The sequence below is a fragment of the Pan paniscus genome, chromosome 7 (genome assembly GCF_029289425.2).
Source record: "Pan paniscus chromosome 7, NHGRI_mPanPan1-v2.0_pri, whole genome shotgun sequence".
NCBI lineage: Eukaryota > Metazoa > Chordata > Mammalia > Primates > Hominidae > Pan > Pan paniscus.
Window position 1 is genome coordinate 153,131,782 of NC_073256.2, and position 6,648 is coordinate 153,138,429.

The window sequence follows — 6,648 nt, forward strand, 5'->3', positions numbered from 1 at the left end:
CATGTCTGGCACCTTGGTTAAGATGAACAGAGCACCTGGGGCCTGGGCGGACCTCTGTCTTCATGTGGCTTCTCTGCTTGGCTAGCTTGGGTTTCCTCATATCATGGTAGTCTTAAGGTGGTTAAACTGCTTACGCAGAATATTATTTCCCCAAGAAAGAATGTTCTTGGACCAAGCAGGGAGTTGTAATATTTCTTCTGGCCCAGGTTCATGCAGTGTCACTTCCTCCATGTTTATTGGTTAAGGTCACAGGACCAGCCCAGATTCAAGGGGCAAGAATTACGCAAGGGTGTGCATATTGGAGGCACAGTTCATTAGGACACATTGAGAGACAAACTATGATAGCTCCCTGTGTATCCTCCTTAACTGTGAACGCACTATCTTCCATCCCTGGAAGGCTCTAATATGAGTTAGGAGGCAGGGCACAATGGCTTATGTCTGTAATCCCAACACTTTGGAAGGCCAAGGAAGTCGGATCACTTGGAGTCAGGAGTTTGAGACTAATCTGGCCAACATAGTGAAACCCCATCCCTACTAAAAATACAAAAATTAGCTGGGCATGGTGGCATGTGCCTGTAGACCCAGCTACTCGGGAGGCTGAGTCATGAGAATTGCCTGAACCCAGGAGGTGGAGGTTTCAGTAAGCAGAGATCATGCCACTGCACTCCAGGCCGGGGGACAGAGTGAGACTTTGTCTCAAAAAAAGGGGGTTAGGAAAGGGCATTAATTAGACTAGTAATTTATTCTGGTCAATTTCCTACTATGAAATACATCCCCAGCCCTGATATCTAGATATTAAAAAGCTAGAGATGAGCCCAAAGAATGGCCTACAACTTCTTCTCCAAAAAATGTCACCTCAACAAACTACTACACAACACGCTGTAGTGATTAACTAATGGCCTGTGAGGGTGTATCACTACGTGATATTCAGAGTGCATTTTGAAATATAGAAAATAGAACAGTTTTCAGATATTACCTGAAAAGTTCAGTTTAAGAAGGACCAGAATAGATTATCTCATTTTAATGCAATGTTAACAATTAGCATTTTTATTACACCCAAAAGAGCTCATTAAAACAACCATGTAATTGAACTAAGATCTGTTATCCACATTTTATAGAAGAATAGATGGAGTTTCAGAGAAGTAGACTGATATACCCAAAGGAACAGATCTTCTGGGGGTGAGCTGAGGCTCAAATCTAAATGTGTGACTCAAAGTTCACTGTACTTTTGACTATAATAAAGACAGCAGGTATGTGTCATGCATTACATTACTTGCTCTCCCATGTCTCTGCAGACATCACTAATCACTCAAGGATACTTATTCTGCTAAATTGCGACATTGGCTTATAATCCTTCTCAACTCAATGTGCTACCAATCACTTGAGGCTCAAGATAACATCTTACCATCTTGACACTCTACTATGTTGCCTGTCCGGAGGCTGAATGAAGCCCACAGTAGAAAGATCACTTCTTTGATCTGAGGATTTTAAAGCATAAGGAGTATTCTCTATTTACTCACTCATTTATTTTTTAATTAAAAAATTATAATCACAAATTATACAGTCAAGTTTCTCACATTTGGGGAAATCATAGAGGTCACATCTGGAGTGCAATGGATGAGTCTTGCCCTGGGAAAACCACCTTTGTGATCATGGTGTCTCCCCTGCCAGGTAAGTATTACTCAGTCAATTCTAAGCTGCACATCCCCCACCAATCCCCATGCACATTTTAACATTTCTGATTTGGGGATGTGTCTTGCACTGAATATGGTGGTTTTTTTCCCTCTTCTGAGCAATCTCTTTTGAATTGATGGTACATTGTTCAATTGACAGCATTTTAGAGTTAACAAAATATATCCATTCATGTATTTATGTATGTATTTGTGAAGTAAGTATTTGTTTGTAGGTACTGGGTACTAAGCAATTAGCCCACATTAGAGAACGTGGCCCAGACTCAGTGTTTGAGGATAGGGTTTCTCAGCCTTGGCATAATTGAGACTTGGGTCCAGATAATAAAAATATTTTTTGGTGGGGTACTGTCCAGTGCATTGGAGGATGTTTAGCAGAATTCTTGGTCTATACATACATACATATTGGTTGCCAGGGGGCACCTTCACTCAAATTATGACAACCAAAATGTCCCCAGACATTGCCAAATGTCCCCTAGGCAGGGGGCAGGGGGCACAGGGAAGGGTAAGGTATTATCCACAGATGAGAACCACTGCTCTAGAAGTTAGTTTTCTGGGTCATCATAATCTTCTGTCTCTGTCTTATATCACTCATCCATGGAGTAGAGATTTTACTAAATGTGAGTCCAAACAACTGTACTTTTTACCCATGTGCCTTGGGAATTGAATGATACATACTATTTTTAGGGTACTTGGTATGCACTGGACCCAGGATTATGCCCTTGACTCATCGAATTCAGAAAACGAAATACAGAGTGTGAGGAGGGATTATAGGTGGCCCCCAGCAGTGCTGTCTGAGTTTAAACTCCTGGCTTGTGACTGCTAGCTGTTTGTTATCACGGGTAAGGCAACTGTCCTCCCTATGCCTCAATTTCTCCATCTGTAAAATGGAAGTGCTAATAGTTGCTGTTATAAGAACTATACAGTGAAAACATTAAAACATGTAGAACCATGCAGCACACATAAGAAATACTCACAAAGCACAGTTATTCTTCTTAAACTCAATGATATAGGCATCATTATCTCACCTATCAAATGAGGACATCAAAATCAGGGAAATAAAGGAAATTGTCCAAGATCATGCAAGTGGCTGAGTGGCAGAGCTGAGATTCAAACACTGTTTATCACTGATTTAAAACCTGATGGTAAAACTCAAAGGAGCATATAGCTCTCCTGGGCAGGGCTCTGGCATCAGCAGGAAGCTGGAGTCTAGGCTAGGCTTGTGCACACTGTCTTGTTCTGTCAGGGTCACTGAGGGTCGCGGGTTAGAACACCTGGGGCGGCCCTGTGAAGCAAGGTAATGGAAAAACACCATGGACTGTGACAAAAGTAAATGAGAAGCACACAGAAAGAAAGGTGGAAAATAACAGACGGGAACCAATATAGAAGACACATACTGGCACGGAGCTGGGGCTTAGCAGGTGACTGAGGTCAGCATTTCTTATCACAGGCTTCTTTGTGCGCTAGTTTGAGCCCTGCATGGCCTGAATGTTTGGCGAGTGCTGTGTGAGTTCAGTTCTCTCTGGCTGTGGCTCCTCTTCCTTTGGCTGTGCTGTGCTTTGTCGCTTACAGGTTCATTGCTTTCGTCTCCATGAAGATGGCCTTGCCCTGGGCTTGGAGCCACTTACTGCTGGGGCCAAGCCTTATTGTCTCCACGTTACCAGAATGTAATGCCTTATGATGCTTGATTATTGTTCGCTTGATAGAGAAACAAATGATGACATTTGATTCTCACAGAAATCCTTTGACTCAGTCTCATTTCATAGTGAGGAAACTGAGGCAAATGAGTAAGGCTCTTGAGCCTGGTTAGTGAGCAGGGAGTCTGGGTCATCTGACACAGCCTCCCCTACTCTTTCCATAGCTGTTCACACAGATAATAAATGTCCATAAGGTGTGATGCACACATTCATTCACTCATTCATTCCTTCATTTATCTAATGAAGTTATTGGTCCTTGGTACATACCAAACATCTGCTGAAATTCTTGACCCATGTTGACTGAACCATTCAGTTTAGCACTGGAGGCAGCTGCCTTGTGCTATTCACTCCTTCAGGAAATGTGCATTGTGTATTTGCTCTGGTCTAGGCAGAGATTAGTTGTTGGGGGATCCGTGGAGAATCTAGACCTGGTCCTGCCCTCAAGAAGTTCCAGTTCAATGCTTGAGACAGACTGGCTGGTAGTTATTTTATCTGACAGTCACTAAAATTTACACAAGGTAGAGTGTGGCGATTGCTTGTTGATTGCCTTTTTGATGTGCATCATGTGTCTTCAAGTGGATGGCAAGTCCTTTGCTGGCCAGGGATGCATCTTTTGCCCTTTTCATGTGCGCTACTAATGGCCATTTAGGGCTTAGAACATCATAACTTGGTCAGGCCCCACTGATATCCCTGCTAAGAACTCACCTGGGAGCAGGAGAAGGAAAGTGAATGGGCTCAGGGCACGGTGTGACCCATGGTGAGGAATGAAACTGACCAGATGCTCAAATAGGTCCAAAGGGTTTTGGGGACCTCAGCTTGACCTCAGCTGAGTTTGACATCCGAAAGTTCCCAGGATGTCTGGAGGTTGTATTGGTTAACATATTGGTTTATTATTAATGCATAACAAACTTTTCCCCAACTCAACTTCTTAAGGCATTAATTGCTGTTAATGGGTTGAGAAGTCAGCCTGCTTTTCTTCTGCTCTCTGCTGGGCTCAAGCATCTATCTGCAATCAGCTGTGGTTCACTTCGGCAGCTCTGCTAATCTTGTGTGGGCTGGCTTGCAGGGATCAGCTGGCTGTGGGCTGGGCTAGGATGGCCTTGGCTTGAATAGGGGTCTCCTTCCCACATGATCTCTCTCCTCCCACCAGGCTGGCCTTTTGAGATCTGGCTCAGAATTGTCAAAAGGTCACTTTTGCTGCCTTCCATTGGCAAAACAAGTCATAAGGCCAGCCCAGAGTTGAGAGATGGGAAATAGATTCCACTTCTTGATAGCAGGAGCTAAAAGTTTAATTGTAAAGGGTGTAGATACAGGGAAAGATGGAGGATTAGGGTGATCACAGGGACAGAGTGAGATGAGTCTCCTGGCAGATTATATTTCTGAGACACTCCCTTAACTGCAGGTTATGGCCCTAACTAAAGACTGGGAGCATAAGCCTTAGGATCTGACCCCTGTGAGAAGAGGCCAGTCAGAGCCTCACAATTGTTCCAGCCTTATGCAAGTATGCTGGGCTGCAGAACATGGCTCTAATGTTAGTTCGAGTTCAAGTAGGGCAGGAAGCCAACACAATAATCCAGTTCATCCCCTGGTCAGATATGGCTGGATTTGCAGTGGCTGCAGCCATTCAGGGGCCCAGACCTACATCCTGCATGGTGGGCTGAGGCAGATGGTAACTCCCTCCCAGTGGTGATGATAAGGTTCTTGAAGTACCTCCTTCTCTGCTTAGATGGATTCAGGCAGTGGTTAGGGCTGAAATTACACCTAAACTACTTCTGTACTTAGTGCTGAGCAGACCTAGGAAATGGAGGATCCCATGGAGGTTAAGGTGTCTGTCAAGCGGAAATAGACAGGTGAATACCAGCTTCTTCATATGCTAGCTGTTGACCTTGGATAGGTGCCTTCATCTCTCTACACTTCATGATAGTGAGACTTAAACGAAACAACACACATAAAAGAAAGGCTTATACAGTGTCTGGCAAAAGTAAGCATCCATAAAATGTGATTTCATTTAAAAATACTTTAGCTTTTCAGTCTTTAATGACTCTGGCATCAAAATGTTGTAATAAAAAGAGCTGTAGCTTTAGAGAAAGGTAAACCAACATGAAAGACTAACTCTACTACCTGACTCTGATTTGTGTAAATGAGGTTAGCATTTACTTTTAGACTTTGGGAGAATAACTGTGTTCCCATTCTACCTTAATCTTGCTTAACGCACATGGTCTGTGTGGGATTGAATTTACTGAGCCCCCAGCTGGTCCTAGGGGATTGTTTAACCTTTTCTTTGGCCACAGTGATTAGTGCAGAGTTGTGCATGTGCCCCATACTGGGCCAATCTGATTTCTTCTCAAGATTTTGGCAGCGCAATCAAGAAAAAGACCTTCTCTTTCTGTGGTCTCTTGGGCTGTAATTTCCATGTAGATGAAGAAATGCTGGGGCCAATCTTGACACTCTGGGGATGGAGAATTCTCTGGGGTCTGAGAATAAAGCCAAGCAGAGGTGATGCAAGGCTGAGAGATTAAGAATGATTGAGTCTTGATGCAAGGGTTGAACCCCAGGATCTAGCTTTTCATGAGGTCAACACCACCCTTAGACTTCCTAGTTATGTAGACTATTTTTATTTTTTTTGGTTTAAGTTTGCATTGTTTTTCTATTTGATTCAACTAAATGATCCTAAATAATATGTCATGTAACTTCTTTGAGTGTCAATGTTCTCATTCTTAAAATATGAAAAAATGACACTTATTTTTTAAGGTCGTTTGCGGATTAAGTGCCTGTTTTCCGGGGCTAGCAGAGTGCCCAGGACTGGAAAGGCTGGCACGGCCAGATCAGCAAGGCTCTGGATGCCATGTGAATTGGTTTGGACTCTTTCATCACCAGCGGAATGCTATGAAAGTCTTCTTCTCTTGTTGGTAGTTGTAAATCCTCCAGTTTCTGAGACCCAGTGGTGGCTGAGAAAGGTCAAAAGGTTTGCCTATGTCAGGTGGAAGAAATAAAGCAGGGGAATGAGCTTTAAGGAGAGAAAATTGAATGAACAGCCCCTTTAGGCTACCAAGATGGCCATAATTCCTTGCTCTTTTTCTACATGCTTCTTGTTTATTAAACATTCATATTGACTTGAGTTTCTCGGGACTCTCTGTAACAGATGGCACTAAATTATGGTAACTGAATAGCCTGCCTTCATTTGCTGAGTGGCCATTTGAGGGTTGATTGTACTTAAAGAAATTCTCTACTCAGCCGTGCTGTCTGCAAAGCCCACTGCCAAA

At 43.3% G+C, this 6,648-nt stretch overlaps 1 pseudogene; it reads right to left on the minus strand.

The window, feature by feature from the left end:
* Window positions 1–1,526: 1,526 nt before the first annotated feature.
* LOC112440795 (U1 spliceosomal RNA) lies at window positions 1,527–1,679 on the minus strand (annotated as a pseudogene).
* Window positions 1,680–6,648: the final 4,969 nt, after the last annotated feature.